Raw genomic sequence first — 21680 nt, 5'->3', positions numbered from 1 at the left:
GTTGTGGAGGGGAAAAAACCGCTTTGAATATTTCAGCAAAAGTGTCCCCCTGCGTTTCAGTATAAGGCATAAGCACTTGCTAAAATCTCTCCCACTGAAATAAACGGGACTCCCAGTATTCCACGTTGGCATGATTGTACCACCGTCGGTCTTACTGTTATTTAAAAAAAACACCACAAAAACTTTATTTGAGAATACATATATAGAGTTATCTTCATTGGTATTTTTTATTTTGCAGATAATAGTAAAGAATAACCATTAATAAGTGTAATAATTAATTTTAAAAAAGCACAAGTAAACTGTGAGTAAGTACCTAGTAAACATAAGGTGTAAGAAATGTAAGCTTCATTTCTCTACATTCCAAATTGTGAGAGATAAATGCTTTCGGAGGAGGGAATCAAAATTCGGGTTGTACAGAATTCATTTTTGGCTCTGAAATAGACGCGGGAGTGCTGCTCAGCTCGAAATACGTCCCGAGTGAATTGAAGGAACGCGCCACAATTCCGGCCCCCGGAATTGTAACTCCTTCGGGCAGAGATATCTGGCATCGTCAGATTAAATCCCAGCACGTTATGCTTTCTAGAACCGCGGATCGGGTCCATTGGAGAAAAAAAAACCCAGTTCCAGTTCCATTTGTATCATCGCTTGTGGCGGGAGAAGAGATCACAAACCAGCAGTCCTCCCCCAATTTACTGAAAGCAAGGAGGTCTTTCGTTTTAAGCTCCTAGTGGTTTATTTTTTTAAGACACTGTTCTTCCTTAGACCTCAGATGTGAATAAAGGCGAGGAAACGCAGACTTCACGGTATTACATTGCAAGGGGCTTCTGTACCCCGCAGTGAATCCATCGCGTTGCGTTTCTTGATTCATCGGACGGAAACGCATTTTGAAAATAAATTTGTTAGTTTTTTAAGGTGGGCTCCGAGGCTCCTTGTTGATGCAACAGACAGGATAGCGCGGCTGGGAATCTTGAGATCTGTTTTCATCCGGTCCCACGCAGGATATGTGGCTGTTCCCGTTGCTTGCGGATCAATACTCTGTTCACAAGCGAATTAAACAGAGAGCACTTGGGCTGCAGCCGGTTTAAACCGGTTCAAACCGCAAAGCAGACAGTCCGGATTAAAACAGAATTGGATTGCAGTTTCAGCAGAGTTTCATTTTCATTTTTATTATTAAAATCTCTGGAAGGAAGAGGTCTCTTGGATTAAAATTCCGGCCCGAATGCGGGTCGGAGTTGCAATCAAATACCCGCTTGCGCGAAAGGCTGGCCACAGTGGGATTTGCTTCCGAGCCATAGGATCGGTCTGCGAGGCTGCAGTTCTGTACGCCTCCGGATAGGCTGAACCTTTGCATGCTTGCAGGGAAGTGAACCACACATACGTCAGTAGGGCTTACTCGCAGGTAAATGTGCATTTAAAAAAATGTCCTGTACTTGGCAAAAAAAGACTGCAATCCAATACATACTTACCTAAGGGTAAGTCCCATTGAACTTAGTGGGACTGACTTCTGCGTAATAGAACCACGCTGTTATATCCCTTTGAACCTAGTGGATCTTTCCTTCTGGGTCACAACTGCAGAGGATTAGTTGTAAATTGGAAATGAATTCGTCCTGGTTTGAATGAAATTCCCCTTCATAATTCATCAGTTCATAATTCATTAGGTTTGGGATGTAAGGGCTAGGGGGGAAAACAAGAAGCAGATCTAAAGTTGTTTGTGTGTTTTAAAACAGGACTTTGAAATATTCCATATACAGACATATACGTGTGTGTGTGTGTGTGTGTGTGTGTGAGAGAGAGAGAGAGAGAGAGAGAGAGAGAGAGATGTTGTTATAAATATTAGCATAAAATGGCAAATATTCAGGATCCGTTTCACCTTTGTTTTCAGCTTCCTTGCTCCTTTGGCCTGGGAAGGGAAGCGGCGATCCTCGGATGCAAACGCCCCGGCCGCCGATTGCGCGGAACCGGAGGAGACACCCGAGGATGCGGGATAGAATTCCGCAAGGGAGAGCTGGAACTGGGCGCGCCCAGGTGCTGGGCGGATCCTTTCCTTGTGCAGCCCGATCCTAGGCGTCGTTACTCGCCAGCAAAGCCCCTCTCGGTTCAGAGGGAAACGACCCTCAAGTTGTGTAATTTAAAAAAAATGGATAGGATTGCGGGCAGGGCCAAATCCTCTTCCCTCGTGGGCGTCTTTTGGGAGGGAAGTTCTCCCGGCCTGGGGGCTGCAGGTAGATCTCTAAGCAGGTTATGCACAGCTGTTAGGATCACAGATTTACACGGGGTGGGCGGGCTCAAGAGAGTATAGGTGGAAGCAAATTAAGACGGGTTTGAATGGAGGGATTTCGCAAATCCTGCTCCAGAGGCATGATCGGGAGTCAGGGATATTCTTCCCAACGCAAACCGTGAGATTTGTTCTGCCTGGCTATGTAGACCGGGAAGGAAAGGCCACCGTGCGGCGGAACCTCCTCCCAAGTAGCACATCTATCTAATCTATGTGAAAAATTCGAGCCAGTGCGGGCAATACAATAATAACCTTATAAAATACTGAAAGTCTGTATGGCTACTATTTGCGATACGTTTATTAGTGTAGTTCCTATAATAAACATCTCTCTCGCTCGCTACCCCAATAGTGGGGTGGCATCTGAACTGTCGAAGGTCGGAAGAAGCCTCTCGGTGAGTGGGGAAAGAGGCCTTGCATCTTAAATCCAGGCCAATCATTTAGGGACCCAATCCACCGGCGAGAGAGGCTCCTGCTGACACCGGTGGATGAGCCCCCACCCCGGCGGATGAGCCCCCACCCCGGAGGAGGCGCTTTATTAAAGCCAGGCTGGGACCCGCGCGAGGGGCGAGGACTCCGGTGAGGCCCAGAAGGCAGCGCGAGTCCTGGGCAACGCAGCCCCTTTGGGATGGAGGTGTGCGTGTTAGCTATGGGGCCAGGAGGCCATGGCTTTTCAGAAGCGAGTCTCCCCACCCCTCCTCCAGTTTCTGCGCCATTCCTTACACTAATGACGCACGAGGGCTGCTGCCCGTGTCTGCCGGATTCCACAAGGCTCCTCGCTGTTGCCTCGCCGGAGCAGACTCAAGGCCACGGCATTTACTCAAGAGTATTTACTGGAATTAAAAGGGATGGGGGGGGGTGGCTTGTGTTCGCGCCTGCGCAGCCGAACCTATGCACGCTTTCCTGGCTGAATTCAGCGAGTTTTCTCCCAGGTAAAGGCGCGTAGAGGTGCAAGCTAAAAGCTCTCCTCCTCCTTTCTCTTTTCTTTCATTTTCGACGGGCAACAACAGGAAGCAGAGGCTGCCCTGAACCAGGGGGAGATGTAGCCACCCCCGTTTTCTGTATCCTTGTTAAGGAAGTAGGAAGGGCGGCAGCTCGGTGGCCCAACCTGCGATTTGCCTGCAAAGGTCCTAGGTTCAATCCCCGCATTTATGATGGAGCAGCTCGGTCGGTAGAGTATGAGACTTTAAATCTCCGAGTCGTAGGTTCGAACCCCGCGTCGGGCAAAAAGAGTCCTGCATTGCATGGGATTGAACCAGATGACCCTCGTGGTCCCTGCTAACTGTACAATTCTGTGATTTGCTTACGTATATATTTGTTAAATTTATATGCCACCTTCAGGCACAGCAGGGCTTTTATTTATTACTTACATTTATACCCCACCTTTTTGTCCCAAGGAGTGGAGTACATGGTTCCCCCGCTCTCTTTAACTAATCCCCACAGCATCCCTGTGAGGTGGGCTAGGCTGAGAGACAGGGGTAGCCAAAGGTCAAACCCAGGGAGCTTCATGGCCGTGTGGGATTTGAACTCTGGTCTGCTAGGTCCCAGCAACCCGGCATTACACCCCGCTGGCTCTCATCACGAGGAATGTCGTCAGGTGGACCAACAGTCTGACGCAAAATAGGGCAGATTACTATTTAAATTTGCCTTTTGGCCAGAAACATGTGGACTAAAGCGCCTGCTTTGCCCGGAAAAGTTCCCAGGTCCGACCTCCAATTCAAAGTAATTCATTGAATCTGTACCCCGCCTTTTCTCCGCTAGGAGCCCAGGGCGGCAGAAAGCAACAATATATTTCAAACAATTTCCAGTGCTGGTTGAGAAAGCTCTAGATTTAAACGGCTTGTTGAAAGAGGAAGGTTTTCAGGAGGCGCTGGAAATACAACGGGGATGGCGCCTGGCTAATATAGTTTCAAAGGGTTAGGAAGCCACCACCACCAAGGCCCGGTTCCTACATCAGGCAGAGAGCAGACCTCCAGGTGAGATGGATTCTGCAAAAGGCCCTCACCGGCGAGAGCAGTGATCAGGAGAGTATATAAGGGGTGAGGCGATCTCTCGGGCACCCTGGGGTCCCAAACCGTATTTGGCGTTATGCGCCCAAACCAGCACGTTGAACCTAGCCAATCGGCAGCCAGTGATGGCAAAGGGTTTTTCTGAAGGCTGCTTGTGGCAGAGTGTTTAGGATTAGTGCTAGGACCTGGGAGACTAGGGTTCAAACCCTCGCTCCTTAGGCCAATCACTCCCTCTCAGCCTAACCTACCTCTCAGGGTTGTTGTGGGGACTAAATGAGGAGGTGGGGCGGAACCAGGTGTGCTACCTTGAGCTCGTTGGAGATTACGGCGCCATACAGAAAACGGCGCGATACAGATAAGCAGTTCCGAGCCGAGGTGTCCCTGTGGTCTGACGCGGTATATAAGAACGGACTCCTATTTTCCTAGACGCTCGACAATGCGCTTCCTTTCGGATGCTGCGCTCTACTCTAATATTTACGGCCCTCGCTCGCTCCATTGAGGAACTGGAGGGGCAGCTGCGGAGGGAGAGAGCGCGAGAGATTGCGGAGCGGGGGGGGGGGAGGAGGAGGAAGGCGAGAGAATCAGGACGGGTGACGTCAGCCTCAGGGAGCCAATCGGCAGCGGGCGAGTGGGGCGCGAGTGTGAAAGAATGAATGGGTCGTTCGCTCCTCCGCCTCCTGCCTTTTTCTCCCAACGGAGGAGCTGCGGGCAGCAGGGAAAGTGCTCGCCAGAGGCCGGAGCTGCGCGGGTCCCTCTCCCGCTCCTCAGCGCGCGCAGAATCCGCGCTCTCGCTCGGCCGCAGCCAGCCTTGCTCTTCGGGGGATCGTGCCTTTCTGGGTGGAGGAGGAGAAAGGAAAAGGAGGGCGGGGGTCTGGGTGGGGGTCGTGGTGCCTGGGACCCCCAGGCGCAGCGGGATCCGACGCCCATCTTCACCGGAGCGAAGGCTGCGCTCGGCTTTCCCTCCGTCCGCGTAAGTTCAAGAAGCGAGTTTCTTGCTGGGACCCGGGCGGCGGGTTTCGTTTCGTTTCGTTTCTTTGCGGTGGCGGATCTGCGAATTTTCTAGCTAAGGCTGCCTCCGTTTGGGCCGCGAAAGTGATCCTATAGCCCCGTTGAATTTGATACGGTTTACTTCGGCGCAGGCATGGCGAGGATCGCGTTGCAGCGCCAGGAAGAGGGAGCTTCCCTCCTGCCCAGATCTTCACACCCTGCCACGTTTTGACAGAGGCTCTATTAATTGCTTGGAAATCTATTTTTGCACGATTTAAAAAACAAAACAAAATTTCTTTTTGCTATGGTCCATGCCTCCCCTCCGCGCCGCCCTGGGGTCCGCAAAGGATGGAGAGCGGCTTGAGAATATATGGTATAAATATACCGGTAACTATAAATTAGACTGTACTCTCACAGGCGAAAAGAGGGCCGCCCTTGCGCGCTCGGGAAAAGGCTTCTCTGCCTTCATCCCGCTCCTCCCAAGAGTAGCCTGAATCCTGCGCAAGGTTCATGATTTAACCGATGGGTTCCTCTGGTCCCGGGTCTGGGGGTCCTTGGTTCAAAAGAGCTGGCAGAGTTTTCCCGTACCTGGATAGGCAGCGCTGAGAAAGGAGGATCAAGGCTGCTCGGTCTGCGATTTTAGCTTCTAGAAACCGCAGGAAGTAGGTAAGGACTAGCTGGTTGAAGACATGCACCCTGAGATAGGGACCCCAGGAAACGGGGATAGCCAAGCTTAAGAAAGATAGGAAGCTGCTGCCTCATCCCGTTGGTCCATCCATTTCAGCGCTGTCTTCACTGACTGGCAGCGGCTCTCAGGGGTTTCAGGCGCGCGCGGGGGGGGGGTCTTTCCCCAGACCTACCTGGAGATGCGGGGTGGGGGCTGGCCTGAACCTGACACCTTCTGCATACAAGTAGATGCTCTTCCCCTGAGCTACGGCCCTTGGCCCTTTCGTGTGAACACGCAAGTATACAACAATGTTATTCAAGTTTTCCCCATCATCCTTCCTTTTAAAAGTAAACGCAAGTAGTGCGTGCCTCTGAGAAACCGGGGAAGTAGCAGCACGGCTTAGCAGAAGTGTTTTTAAAATTTAAAGAGAGGGGACTTTCGCACTAAAAAAAAAAAAAAAGCAAGCACCCCGATAAAGACTGAACTTGTTCGGTAGCTGCAGGGTGTAAAATGACCGGGGAGGGGAATAAAATGGATTATTGGCAAGGAGACAAATTTCTTCCTCTTGGGCCCGGCCCTTTTCTGTGGGGCTTCATAGATGGAGGTTTTCTATTTGGGAGGGAAGAATTGTGACTGAAGCCCTGGCAACATTTTGAAAAGATGAGATTTGGGTGGTATATACTATCTGGAGGGAGTAGTAGTTCTAGGTTTGTTTGTTTTTTAACCTAACCGTTTTCCTGAGTGGTGTGACCAGCCACAGAATTGTTTTGCAAAAGCAGCCAGCAAACTGAACAAAAAATAACCCTCGACCTTTTCTTTTTTGCTGGGTTCTTCCCCCCCGCCCCCCCCCCGCAGTGGCAGAGTCAAAGATGGGGCATGATCTTTGGGCTTGTAAATGTAGCCGTGGGGATGTGTTGATGGATCTTGAAAAGCTAAAGTAGTTAGACTAGATAACCTCTGTATTCTGTCGGCATGTTTGATGCTGCACGTTTGCGGCTACGCTGGATAAAATGAGATCCTACGCGTGCTTCACCAGCAGAATCCACACGCCTCCGATTTTCATTTTGGCTAAATAGGCTGCAATCCTATGCACACTGACCTAGGTGCAAATCCCACTGGCCTCCTTGGGACTTCATTTATTTAGAAGATTTCGTACCCTTTGCCATAACGTTCTAGGGCACATTGCAGCATACAGATGTAAAAACAGGCAAAACCATTACAGCTGTAAAGCAAATATACTAATGAGTAGACACGTGCAGGATCATGCCTTCAGACTGCAATCCTATCACCACTTACCTGGGTGTACATTCAATAGGATTTCCCTCTGCATTGACATGGTTAGGTTTGCGCTGTTAATTTTATTTCCTTTGGCACTTCCTTCCTATGTGTTCTTATGTGTGATGTACATTTAAATGGGGGAAAAGAGGCCAAACCATGATGTTTATAATACAACCTGCATGAAATAATGTATAAGTTTAAATGAGAAGTTTAAATGAGATCCTCAATTTAAATTTTCCTGGGAGGGGTGTGCACATTAATGTACTGAAGTTTTTATTTTATTTAAACTGTATTTTTATTTAGCTATATATATATTTGCATTTCATTTCCCCCTTTTTCACTTTTTATATGCCCTCTCCCAACCATGTAGGTATATGTTTGCATATAACCCAAGAGAAACCTTCTTGCGTCTGACAGTGGACAGTGTTTTGCAAAGGTTTTGCCGTAATAAATGTGTTCATCTTTACGGGGCCACAGCACTTTAGCTAAAAAAGAAAGAAAGAGAAGAAACCCTCAGCCTTGTAGACAAAATCCAGCACACACCCTCACAATAGTTCATATTTTCTGGGGTGCTGTCCTTTGGGGTTGAGAAAAATGAAATGGTGGCAAATGGATGGGTTTATGTGTTAATACATTTATCCCCTTCCTTTTTTCCCCCCAACCAAGAGACCCCAGAAAGAAAGACCTGGAGGAGAAAGGGAGGTCTGTTCCTCCTCCTGGCACTGCTGCCCTTGCTGGTGAAGTAGATAGCCGGGGTTGGTTGTTATCTTTGGTTATCTAGCTGTATGAGTGGGGTCAAGTCTTCATAAAGCTAGATAACCGAAAGTAAAAATAACCCCATTACACGCCTGAGGAGGAGAAGAGAGAAGACTTTTAGAAAAGCAAAAGGAAAGATCTCTAAGAAAACAGAGACCGAAACAAAAGCCCTCTTGATGCTCAGGCAGTGAATAGAAGACGTGGAAACAGAAAGAAAGAGAAAATCTCATTTCTGGATGCTAGAAGCTGGAGGTAAGCATTCTGAATTCCCAAACCCATTTCATTTTCATCCTTGGAGGAGCTGTGCTTAGATGCAGCTGTGGAGTAACGGCCACACGAGGCCTGATGTTTGATGATGTTGTGTAGCTAGATCTTGCTTTGCCGTTGTTATTCAGACTCCTGTGGCCGGCGGGTGGGGTGGGGAGGGAGCTCCCTGGCCCTGGCTTCCTCCCCCACTGACAGACCCCTTTTGCTGACTTTTCATGTTCCATGGAAGCTACATTGCAAAGGTGTAATGGGTGGGACATCTGCAGGGAGCGCAGCACAGCAATTACTAGGATTCCATGTATCATGGAGAATCCCAAAGTGGTGCATGGAATAAAATCCACAAAATGCCAATAAAACATCATAACGCATTGATTCGAATGCATGATGAGAGAGGCATCATGGAAAGCCTGTGTGAACCAAGTCTTAAGCAAGTGCCAAACACTTTGCAGTGCACATGCCTATCTAATATTATAGACATGTGTGAGATTCTTTAGATGTGATTTCTCCATTGCAGGGGGTTAAACTAGACTCTACAGTTCTATGAGATTGCACTGTAAGTAAATGCTAAAAGATAGAACATGATGGGTTTAGTATGTATTTGCTTTTCAGGCTCTTCTCCTTAGCTACCACAACAACGAGCACATTTCTAGTAACAGGCCTGTTAGTGATCATTGCCACAGTGGCACAATTCTCTCCCGTAGATTTTGGAGTTGAGAAATGAGCTGGCTTGATTTGCCTCCATTAGTCGGCTTTGACCAGAGATCCCATTGGGGAAAGTGCTTCTGCCATAGGCAGCTTGGCCCTGTATACCTGAAGGAGCGTTTCCACCCCCATTGTTCAGCCCGGACACTGAGGACCAGCTCCGAGGGCCTCCTGGCGGTTCCCTCCCTGCGAGAAGTGAAGTTACAGGGAACCAGGCAGAGGGCCTTCTCAGTAGTGGCGCCTGCCCTGTGGAACGCCCTCCCATCAGATGTCAAGGAGATAGATAATTATACAACTTTAGAAGATATCTGAAGGCAACCCTGTATTGGGAAGTTTTTAAAAAATAAATAAATGATTTTTTAAAAAATACATAAAATACAATAAGAATCAAATTATTCAACAGAACAAGAATATTAAAAAAAGCAGAAAAAAGTAAGGAGAGAAAAAAAGGGGGGGATATCTATACATCCCTTTACCATACAGTTGTACCTTGGATTCCAAATGCCTTGCGAGTCGAATGTTTTGGCTCCCGAATGACGCAAACCCGGAAGTGAGTGTTCTGGTTTGCAAACGTTCTTTGGAACCTGACCATCCGGCAAGGCTTCCGTAGCTTCTGATTGGCTGCAGGAGCTTCCTGCAGCCAATCGGAAGCCACTCCTTGGTTTCCAAATGTTCTGGAAGTCGAACGGAGTTCTGGAACGGATTCCATTCAACATCCGAGGTACCACTGTATTTATATCATATATATCCTGTCATTTATCCACATGCAGAGAGGAAGAGCCTCTCATCTGCCAGCTTTTAGAAGATACCTGAAGGCAGCCCTGCCTAGGGGTGTTTTAAATATTTGATGCTTTATTATGCTTTAAGATTTTGCTGGAATCCTCCCAGTGGCTGGGGCAACTCAGTCAGATGGGTGGATGATGATGATGATGCTTTTTAGACAAATGGTCCATTGGTCCATTTAGCTTGGTGTATAATCCCAGCCTAATTCCTGCTTGGAGGTGGCATCTGGAACCATCACCACGGGAAATAGTTACCCTCAGCCTTCCTTCCTGCCAGCTTTTCACCAGCCTGAAGGAGGGAGCTTCTGCTTCCCAGGGACAGTTGAAGTATGTCAGGAAGAGAAGACAAGGAGATCCTGGAGGAGCCAGTCAGCAAGGGGAAAGCATGCAGTCAGGGCTGGCGTCAGACAAAGGCACTGTTGGGCACCTGCCAGCAGAGTGGAGGAAGGGCCATAGCTCAGTGCTTTGTATGCAAAAGGCAGGTGCTGCCTGTCAGTGTAGACAATACTAAGTTAGATGGTCAGACCTATGTATAAGGCCGTTCCCTATGTCCCTAATTTTTTTATGAGGTTCTTCTAATTCTCTCTTGGTCTCTTCTTTCTCGCTGACCTGGATTATTCCCAGAAGTTGCTCCTATGGGGAACCTCGTATCACCTCTGCATTCTTCCGACTCTCTTCTACAAGGAAATATTGGACTTCCAGCTGTCGTCTGAATTCCCTGGAATTACGGTCAGTATGGTTTCCCCAGTCATTTGGAAAGATATTGTTTAGCTTTGGTGGAGCAGAACTGGGAAAGAATAATAATTATTACTGGTGCACTTTTACAGTGAATCTTGCCACCCTTATACAACAGAGGAGTGAGTTTTCTTAATTTTAAAAGAAATATTAAATTGAGTAGCAGTTCACACAAAATAGGCAGAAGAGGGAATGATTCTCCATGGTGTACGTGTGTGTGTGTGTACGCGCAAAAATACGTGTGTGGAATTAATTATTTAATCTTAGAATTACTGTTAATTCTTCCTTATAATAATGAACACATTAAAAACTAAGAAATCCTATAATATTTTGTAGTGCGGGGATTTGAACGCTGTCCCTCCTGCCCCTTGATTTAGACTCCAAATTCCTCAATTCCTTCCCCATTATATGCCCATTCAGCGGCTTCAATCTGCAGAACTGGCAGTGATACAGATGACACATAATACCAATTCCACATTTGCAAGAACAGTTTCGTTTAGACAAACCCACCCAGATAATATAGGATGCTTGAATCTGTTTTTAGTTTATCAGTGTTTTTAATTTTTTAGACGTTTTAAATAGTTGTCTTTAGCTGTTTTTACTGTTAATTTTATTGTCTTATTCTTTTTGTGAACTGCTTTGAGGTGCCACCAAAATCTGTTTGGATCAGCTTTCCCCCCTCCAGAGATTTTGGACCACAACTCCCATCAACCCCCAGCCAACATGGTTGTGCTGGCTGGAACCATGGGGCAACATGGCTGTGCTGCAAGAGGCTGATGGGAGTTGCAGTCCAAAACATCTGGAGGGCACACGGTGTGGGGAGGAGGCTAAGCTAGTGGATGTAGGCACATGGAAGTGAAATTTTAGATGGTAAACTCCATCCTCAGGACTTGGGGGCGGGGAATCATGCCAGGATCAGAGGCTGCAACAAGTGGTCTTTCCCCTCCCGCCTCCTGCAAAAAGGCCTTGTCTCTTTCTAAAGCTGTTGTCCCAAGCATGTTTTAGGGAGCGGAAAAACACTACTGAAAACAGTGGGGTGCTTGCTGTGGACATTGGGCTAGGAGTGGAGTGGGTAGTGGTGGTGGGTGTAATAAATCCAACGCAGGAATCGATCTGGGGTTGCACATCAGAGGCTGTTGCATGATTCGTAACACAGTCCACAGTTTGCTGATGCTCAAGAGTCACAGGTCGAAGTGCCTTTGCTTCGGATGGGAGGAGCTCTTTATGCTAAAGAACCCAGCTGAACCCCAACCAAAGAGGCAGTGCAGGCCAGGGTAAAGGTAAAGGTACCCTTGACCGTTAGGTCCAGTCATGGACGACTCTGGGGTTGCGCACTCATCTCGCTCTATAGGCCGAGGGAGCAGGCATTTGTCCGCAGACAGTTTTTCCAGGTCATGTGGCCAGCATGACTAAGCCGCTTCTGGCGAACCAGAGCATCGCACAGAAACACCGTTTACCTTCCCACGGGAGCGGTACTTTTTATCTGCTTCACTTTGACGTGCTTTCGAACTGCTAGGTGGGCAGGAGCTGGGACTGAACAACAGGAGCTCACCCTGTCGCGGGGATTCGAACCACCAACCTTCCGATCAGCAAGACCTAGGCTCTGTGGTTTAGACCACAGCACCACCTCTCAGCAAAATTTGAGGGGCAAAATTTCCAGGATCATCAGGAAAAGCTCCCAAGACAGGGGTGGGGAACAGGGTCTGAATGCGGCCCTCCAGGCCTCTCTGTCTGGCCCCTGGAACTCTCCCTAGACCACACTCCTTGCTGGTCCCATTGCACACAATTTTTGGGTGCTTCTGCCTGGCTGGAATGTGTTTCCGAGCTGTGATGATGTTTGCTTGCCTGAATGGACAGTAGAGGAGTGTGTGTAGAAACCTCTGGTTTTTGCATGGCTGGGATGGAGCCTTCTGCACAAAAGACAAGAATCTCATTTCTTGCTCTGCCCATGTTTGCTTCTGACGCCACCCCTAAAAGGTTGCTTGCAAAGGACTAAGGGTTCCCCAACCCCTATTCTAAATGAAGCCCTGCTTCCCCCACCCCACACATATGCACACTTGGGACATCAGGGTCTGAGGTACAGGAGCAATGATATGAGTCTCTCTCAGGTTTCCCTGATGGTGCCCCTCTTCCAGATTGCTTCATGCAATGAAAACCAAGGGCTGTCCACATCTTGGCTTAATGTGGATTGTGAGCCCTTGTGCCTCTTTTAAATGCCCCTCCTCCATGAAGGTGTTTTCCTCCAAGTACTGCTGCACCACACTTTCTCCTCCCTAGAGCCAGAGATTCCCCATACTTTGGAGATCTCAACAGGAGAGCAACTTCAACTGCGCAGGGAATAGGAGGGGGAAGCAGTAGGGGGAAAACCTTCAAAGAGGAAACACAAATTCTCCCCTGAAAAGGAGATGTGAATAATTTCTCCCTTGGGCGGCAGAATACTTTGAGCCCTCCCTGTCATTGCTCCTCCTGTTCCAGAGCCCGTGCTGCTCCTGGATTCAGCAAGCAGTGGCAAGATGACCAGGTGCCCAACTTGGGCTGCACTGGGCTGGCATATGCCCCAACTATCCCTGCTAACCTGAGGCAGTTCCTCTTCTGTGGTCCCTGCCCCTGGTAAATCAGTGCCCCAATCATGTCTCAGTTTGGCCCTTTGGGGAGATTTGGGACTGGAAAGTGCCTGTCATTAGGAGTTGCTGCTCTTGAGATTCAGCCCATCACCCTTTCTCTCTAAAAGGGGGACACACACACACACACCTATCTAGGTAGTAAATGTTGCTGTGTAGTTTCAACTTGCAGCTGCTCTGGAATGACCGCCTTCAAGATGCATTGCAAGAGCGGTTCCAGAAAAGCAGCCATCTTAATCTCTTGAGACAATGCAAAAGAAAAATGACCAGTCGTACTCGGAAGCTGATGCTGTAGTAAATTTGTCAGCCTCCAAGGTGCCACAAGACCCTCTGCTGCTGTGGCAAGACAAACCAATTCTTCCTTTTAAGAGTGCAATTATAGTTAAGCTTACTAGCACAATGTTCAAGTGGGAAGTGAAATAGGGGGTGGGTAGCATTCCTTGCGCAAGGACAGAGTTTCCAGTTTCATCACTGAAATGCTGGCGGTGGGGAGTGAATGTTGCAGTGGAGGGATTCCGAAATAACAGGCGACAAAGGCAAAGAACAGGGGAGTTTGGTGTTAGCTCTCTGTCCTCGGTGCTGAATCTATTTCCTTAAAGCAATATGCCACTGAATTCTGGTTGGGGGGAACCACAAGTGGGGAGAGCATTATATCTCTCAGGTCCTCCTTGCAGGCCTCCCATTGGGGCAGTTGTTTGGCGACTGTAGAAACAGGATGCTGCACTAGATTGACGCCCTTTGGCCTGATCCAGCAGGGCTTTTAAAGCAGTGGTTGGATGGCCATCTGTCATGTATGCTGTAGTTGAGGTTCCTGACTTGCAGGGGGTTGGACTAGATGACTCACGGGGTCCTTTCCAATCTTCTATGATTCTGTTATTCCTGTCAGTAACAGTGAGAGAGGGCCCTTGCTTCCATGCTTGAGAAATCTGATTGGCCACTGTAAAAATAGGATGCTGTGCTAGATGGGCTTCTCGTCTGATCCAGCAGCCTGGCTCTTATGTCCTGATAAGCTATCAGAAGAGTGCATTTGTTTTGTAAACATTGCCAGTGCTTCTCCCCCAAATTCTGAGTAAGGGACCCCAAAGCTGGTCAATGAGAGGCGAGCAAAATCACGCAGAGTTTATTCTGCTTCCCAGATCCAGGTTTTCAAACGATTTGGGGGGAAATACAAGCATGGGAATTTGGAAGAGAGGCAGACAACTCCCCCACCCGGCTTCAGCTGCAAAGTAGGTCAGTTTGGTGATGAAAAGTTGGCTCAGAAGCCCACTTTGCAAGGGGAAAAATATATAGAGACAGTCCCAGACAAAGCATGAGAAGGTTTGTCTCCAAGAGACTTCTGTAGCCTTAGAAGGAGAGGCCCTTTCTCTGCACAAGGTATGGATAATGTAGTTTTCACTTCTTGTCTTATGTCACACGAGTTGATGATCCACACGCCGCCCCTCATAAAGAATCTGTGGGAGTCAACATATATTTAGGTTTTCTAGGTCTGGGCTTTGACTTGGAGACCATGCTCAGGTCTTTTAAGAGGGAAACTTGAGAGTTGCCTCCAAGTTTCAAGAGAGCGAATGTGGCACATGAGTAATAATTGATGTTTTGATCAGGACTGCGTTGGCATTGGGAGCTGGTTTGAGCATTCCAATGGCCAGTGCTCAGCACTACCCACTTTGGAGTCATTCATCATGACTGTAGCAGGCAGCGTTCAAAATGTACAGGCCTTGTGGAGTTAGCTTGGGGTACCCAAACACCAGTCTTTCATCTGTTGCTGGGTAAGGTGCATCTTCAGAAAGCTCAAGTGATCTGATTTTTCTCACTAGGAAAATGCATTGCCCCCCACAATGAAACACAGAAAGCAACTGCATGTTCTGAAGGCACTGACTGGACTTGAGGTTAAGCCCTCCAATTGTTTTTGGACTCTGAAGTACCTTGAAGACATCCTTGGACAAATAAGCTTTTGTGTGTGTGTGTGTTTGCACATGTGCCAGTATGTGGCACAACATAGCTTAAAAGAGGGGAGCGCTTGCAGGCAATGCAGGGATTTCAGGATTGCTGGCACACGATCCCATTTCATTGCCCCGATCAGCAGCTGGGCAGCTGCATTCTGCACTCACTGCAACGTCTGGGCCATTTTCAAGCAGAGACACATTGCAGTAGTCCAGCTGTGAGGGTTGCCAGCCAGGGCATGGTTCACTGAGGCTAGGCAACCCCCACCTTCTGTGTTGCACAGTAAGCTCTGCTTAGTTATATTTGACCTTCCTGTGCAGAGAAGGGGTGGGAGGAGAACAATGTGACCCCAGTTTCAGAGCTGAGGGGAATTAAGGCACTGAATCACCTGGTGCAATGGTGGCTTAGTGGTCTAAGCACTGGCTTTGGGCATTCCTGCATTCCTTAGACCCGTCAACTCAAATTCTTCTGGATCTGCTGCCTCTCTTTAAATTTTAAGCCCATGAGATCAGCCCCAGCACACAAGGGCAACGGAGCAGCTTTGGATGTTATGCGAAAGACCACCAGTTGGATGTGTGAGCAACTCCCAGCAACTGATATTTCAAGGTGTCCTGTTTCCAACAGGGGAGGGTAGGACATAGTCATTGTGACTTTCCAAGTTGGCCAAAGGTTGCTGTGATGTGCTTCAGGATGACGTGCCAAGTGGAGAAGAAGCCCTTGGCCATCCCACCCTCTGTGGATTTAGGGTTAGCTTTTGATGAACATGGAGCTGAGAAATGTAATCAACTATAGTTTTAGTTGAGTATTTGAGATTATTGATTATTTGAGTCAATTTTTCAGAAACTAGGTCAGCATTACTAGCTTGTATTGGAGCAAGCTCCAAGGACAGGACCTTCTGGGATCTGCATGGCATTGAATGGAAATGCTTTTCTCAACATTTGAGGGGTGGGGGATGTTTTGTGTGCACGGTGTGAGTTAAGAGCAGGTATATTTATTTATCTGAAACTAGTTTTTCCCCTCTTCTCCTTTTGGCTCTAGTAATGTGGGAGGGGAAAATAAAAATCTGGGCAGCCGGCTGCCTGAATTCATGTCCCTCTATAAATCATCAGCAAAGATGATTCATTGTGGATCCTACATCAGTTAAATCACACATGTGCAGTTCAGAAGAGATGAAGCAGTCTTCCGCAACCTTTTTCCTTCCAGATGTTTTGAACTTCTACTCCCATCAGCCCCTGGGGCTGTGCTCTCAACAACCCCGGCATCTTGGTGGCTTGGGCTGATGGGAATTGTGGTGCAAAATATCTGAGAGGAACCAGATTAGGGAATGCTGCTGTAGTGGCATGGCTGCAAGTGGAGTCTACTACAGTTCAGTTGCTTTCACACATTCAAGGCCCCAGACGGACATGTGCGAGATTTATTCCCAGAAGAGGTAGAGAAGGCCACCAATTTAGATGGCTTTGCAAGCGGGTTAGACAAATTCATGGAGGGATGCTATGATGGCGATATGCTCCCTCAACTGCTGACATTCAGAGCCTTACAACCCCCAACTTCAGGGAGGAAGCACAAGTCGGGGGCAGGCTCTTAAGCTCAGGTCCTGCTTGGGGGCTCCCCATTGGGGCAGCTGGCTGGCCACTGTGGGAGCAGGATACTGGGTCCCCTTTGGCCTGATCCAGTAGCCAGGCTCTTCTGATGTTCCTATACTCAAATTCGACCTTGTGACCTGCCTGAGGCATCATCCTGATTCATTATTGCCGTCTCAGCCTGAAGTGGCAAATATTTTGGCTTTGGGCGATCTTAGAGATACAGTTCTGCTGCCAGACCTGTCGCCCTGATTATGCCCTGTCTGTTATTAGATGTGATGTTGGCAGAGCACCTGACATTGGCCTGGGGGCGTTTTCTGGGGGCCTTAAGCCTGCCTGGATCCTCCTGGTGATGAAAATTCAAGTTGTAGCGTGTCCAGAAACCATGACTCAGCAGCATCCCCAGATCATCCACAAAACTGCATTTGTTCAGCTTGTAAAGTAAGCAGTTGCGAACAATATTTGTTTGCAGAGGGGTAGGAAATAAGGTGGCTTGTGTAAGCAACTGTTCCATTGGAATTTGGGGAGGAGGGGAAGGAACATTAAATCAGTTGCTGGCCTCTGAATCGAGAGATTTCTTTGAATCTCAAGCTTAATTTTTCTCTGTCGTACAAAAGCACATTTGAAATTACATGTAGAATAATGCATAATATAGCCTTATCTATAGTCTGAAGTACTTCTGGAGTGATAAAGAATATGATATATTGGATTTTATGTTAAGTTTAGTGAGATCCTGAGGGCAGCAGGATAAGACAGGTCAGATATTTGTATAATTTATTATTATTACTTTTATAGCCCAACCTTCACCAAATGGTTCCAGGGAGGGTTTCAAACTGTCCCCCCAAGCTTATTTCATTGATTTTTCACAAAAAAAGCATTAAATTGTTGTCCAGTATCATAACTTGCGTTACCTAAACAATACAAGAGTGCCCTTATTTGGGCTTTGGACAAATCACTTACTTAAATAACCGTTCCAAATATTTTTCTGAGTAGTGGGCAATGGGAACTCACTTTCATAGTCAATGACGTAATAAATTAATGGATGCTACTCCATGTCAAACTTGCCTCTTTTGGAAGTTCCTTGTAGAACTCTTCTGTGGCAGGTGAAACTTTCTGATAAGGCCACATCCCACACAACATTAAACAGGGCTGTTCTTAAACGGAGGTACCACTGTAGTTCTTTATGACCCTTAGCACTACTTGAGCTAAGGTCCAGGGCAGGGAATGCAAGTTCTAGGTTAGGCTGCAAGGATTGCTTAGGGACAATAGAAATAACCGTGAAAACATGGATCCAGAATTTTGGGTCAATAATACATTCCTGTCATAATATCCAGGCTTCCCATGGACACAGAAGGATGGAGGTGCTAGGAGATCCTGCTCATGCCTTGCACAACTGTCTTGCCAGAAAGACCAGTTGGGTCCCCAAATATCTGGGGATGCTGCCGCCACACACCCTATTAACCCTTAAAGCCCCCAGGCTGGGTGAATTCTGGGAGATGGTCTTCTGCCCCCTCCAGAGCCAGTGTGGTGCAGTGGTTAGAGTGTCAGACTAGGACCTGGGAGATGAGGGTTCAAATCCCCACTTGGCCATGAAGCTCCCTGGGTGACCTTGGGCTGATCACAGCCTCTCAGCCTAATGTATCCTCATGGGGTCATTGTGAGGATACAATGGAGCTGGGGAGAGAACTTTGTACATCAGGCATAGGCAAACTCGGCCCTCCAGATGTTTTGAGACTACAATTCCCATCGTCCCTGACCACTGGTCCTGCTAGCTAGGGATGATGGGAGTTGTAGTCCCAAAACATCTGGAGGGCTGAGTTTGCCTATGCCTGTTGTACATCATCTCAGGCTCCTCGGAGGAAAAGTGGAGCATAAGAATTATTGTTGTTATCATTGCTTTTATCTCCAGTAATGCCCACATTGAAAGGTCTTCCTGCTTGCGGTGATATCAACGAGGGGCTGGCAGAAAGGCCCCCTTCTTCCCCTTGTCTTATCCTGCTAGCCGCTGGCCTCTCTCGGAAGTGTGTGGGTGTGCTTGGCTCATTGAGCTGAAGCACTTGCATCTGGAAAACCTTGAAAGACGCTTTTGTTGAGACTGCAGGGTTTGGAGAAAGACGTGTGGATTGCGCTTTGCTAAGGAGCATGGGTCTTGGGTAAACGCAGCGACTCTCCTCCATCTCCGCATTCTGCCTTCAGAAATGTTATTGTCTTCCTGCTCTCCCTCCCTTGCTTTCCAAGAGGGCAATTTAAACATTCCGTTTCTTTTCTTTTTCTTTTTCTTGGTGTAACTCTGCAGACTGATTTCTGCAGAAGTTAAATTTTAAAACAGCAGCAACAACAACAACAACAACCAGGCTAGTGTATTAATTGAGAAGTGAACTCTTCTTTTCCACATGTCTTAGAAATTTTAAAGCTCCGGGGAAACACCTTTTCTTTGTTGTAAAATGCCCTGTGTTTATTGAAAAGTGTGCATAATATGAAGAGCAAACTTTAGAAACAACAAAAGGGCAAAAGCAGCAGCCATGCAGCAGAACAATGAAAACTATAACATGCATGGAATAAAAATATTAAAAGTCCTTGCCAGCAAAATGACAACAGGCAAGCACCGCTGGAGAGTCACAGACTTGGACTGGTTAACCTTGAAGGACAACTAGTCCAAACTCCACTTTCTCCAGAGACACCCCACTCAGCCTCAGCTTAGAGGCCTCCAGCCAGCGAGAGCCTGCCCAGCCACCCCCTCTGCCTGGGGGGGCAGCATGGGGGTCGGGGCTCCAATTCTCTCTCTCTTTTTAAAGATATTTATTGAGTTTTTCCACCTTTATACATTAAAAAATCAAAAACAAAAAACAAAAAAGTTAAAAACACATAAAGTTTACAATCCTTATTTTCAATAACATATTTCCCTGACTTCCCCACACCTCCCCTTCTTATATTCCAATTCAAATTGTTAATTCAACAAGTTCTTGTCCCCAATTTTTGACCTTTTTATATTTAATTCATTTTAAAAAAACAACAACAAATTTTAACTTATAAACATCAGTATTTAAACATCAGTGCTCATTCTTTAAACTTTTTTCTAAAGTCGACCCAAATTCCCTTCCACGAATTCCCCAATTTTCATACTAATAACAAAACAAAATAAAAAAACAGATTATAATTCTGCACCCTTTGGATTCCCAAACCCCACCCCACCCCTTTCCCGGTTTCAATGCCCAACAAATGTCCATCAGTCTTAGTCTACTATCAGCCTGGAGACCTCACGTCCGAGGCTCTTAATTCTCTCTCAATTCCTCTCTGCCAGTTTTTTTGGTAGTCCTTAATATTAAACACCAGATCTCGGAGAAGCTCTGTCCCGATAGGGTCCATATTTCTTCCAGCCAGACCTCCATACTTAAAAGTGGAGCCTGAATCTTGTTTCTTACTCCTTTTAAGTCCAAATGTCCCAAAAGCTCCAACTTTCACCTTAATCAAATTTGTATCCATAGGTCTTCAGATCTCCACATAAGGAGATCTCTCCATTCTTCAATCTTCAATTCAAAACAGATTTTCATCATCCAGTACTTATTTTCCTTTGTAGCCATCATGTCAGGCCTCTGGCTCTCCTTTGTCATCTGCAACATTACATCTCCTCCTTCCTTTTCCTCAGAAACAACATATATCTCTTTCTCTACACTCTCAAATCTTTCAAGTTTCTCTTCTTGTCCAGCTGCATGGACTTCATGAGTCAAGTCCTTATCAAATTCAATGGATTTGTTTACTGTTAAGTCCAGAGTTGCAACATTTGTAGCCAAAACATCAATTTGGCCTTGTAACTTTCCCAAGAGAAGAAACACTCTGTCCAATTTAGCTTGAATTTTTCCTCCTTCGGCCATTCTTGTAATGTCCCGAAATCCCCTCTAGAGGGATTTTGGTTACTTTATCTTCCTTCCAGTTCAAATCCAAAAATCAAGTTAGTTTGTATCAGTTCTTCCTTGTTTTCAACAAAATATAACCAAATTGTAGCAAATATATCCAGCAGAGAGAGCAGAAACAAAGTTCTCTTTTTCCTTCTTGACAGCTAATTTGACAGAGGTCAAACTCTTCTATATCTCCTCAACAGGCTCTCTCATGGATCACTCCCGGGTCCGGGGGGGGGGTGGCACTTCAGCTCTCAAAATTAGCTCTTATCCTCCCGTGAAATTACTTATACTGCCAAATCGTGAAATTAATGTCTTTTACCCAATAAAGAAGAAGAAATTCTCTCGACCTTAGTTAGCTAGTCCTTGCTTTAGATTATTTATAAGACGGGGAGACGGACTTCCTGTTTGCGCCTTCCCCGATCGTGCCTAATTCAAAAAAAATTTTTTCTTTACAAATCCAATTTCCGTATTACTCACGGGTTGTTGCTTTTAGAGTCCAATTGTTCACAAGAAGAAGTCAGCGCTCTCCGACCATGGCATGCGGCTTCACTCCGCAGGAGAAGCAGTCGACTCTCAGCACCGCGCCGCTCACCCCGTCCCCCGTTCCGAAGCCTTTAAAAAGGCTCCTTTGTGGGTCGTGGGGGCGCAAATGGTGCCCGCTGAGTCACCAAGTTCACAGGCTTCAGCACCTGTGATTTCTGAGGGTCCCCGCGTCGCCGCAGCGGCAAGACCCGGATCCTGCGGAGCCGATTCCCTCCGGAGCTCGGAGGGAATCCGCCATTAGCCGATGGCGCTAACCCGGAAGTCAGGGGGCTCCAATTCTCTTCTGTCTTCCAAAACCACAAGGCGCTGCTGCTTATCAAGAGGCAGGGGTGCCAACTTGAATAAAATATTGTGGGAGGGGGCAGGTAAGCCCCACCCTGCATAATCGATCACATGGTGTGGAGCACGCGGAAAATTTGAATAACAATACTCATCAACTTTTTTGTGGGGTGGGCCCCATCAAATATTTTATGGGAGGGGGGCAAAGATCCCTTGGCCCCTAGGAGTTGACTTCTATGTCAAGAGAGGAGGGTTGACAGGGTGCCAAACAGGAATATTTTTAGCAGGTCCTGAAAAGAGTACAGTGAAGGGCGCCAGCTTGATCTCAAAAGGCAGGGAGTTCCAAATTTAGGTGCTGCCAC

At 47.3% G+C, this 21680-nt stretch overlaps 1 long non-coding RNA gene across 3 annotated transcripts in view; it reads left to right on the top strand.

Annotated features, from left to right (window-relative positions):
- LOC128404456 (uncharacterized) overlaps positions 1-21680 on the top strand; it is a 57095-nt gene that overhangs the window by 17235 nt on the left and 18180 nt on the right. The window contains exons 1-3 of one of the 3 annotated variants that reach the window (XR_008328106.1): positions 5160-5251; positions 7880-8221; positions 10345-10449. This is a non-coding gene — a long non-coding RNA (uncharacterized LOC128404456). Of the gene's footprint in view, positions 1-5159; positions 5252-7879; positions 8222-10344; positions 10450-21680 lie in introns of those variants that run through there. The other 2 variants (XR_008328103.1, XR_008328104.1) reach the window with 2 other exon arrangements.

Source organism: Podarcis raffonei, chromosome 16, assembly GCF_027172205.1.
Source record: "Podarcis raffonei isolate rPodRaf1 chromosome 16, rPodRaf1.pri, whole genome shotgun sequence".
Taxonomy (NCBI): Eukaryota; Metazoa; Chordata; class Lepidosauria; order Squamata; family Lacertidae; genus Podarcis; species Podarcis raffonei.
This window is presented reverse-complemented; position numbering and strand designations above follow the sequence as displayed.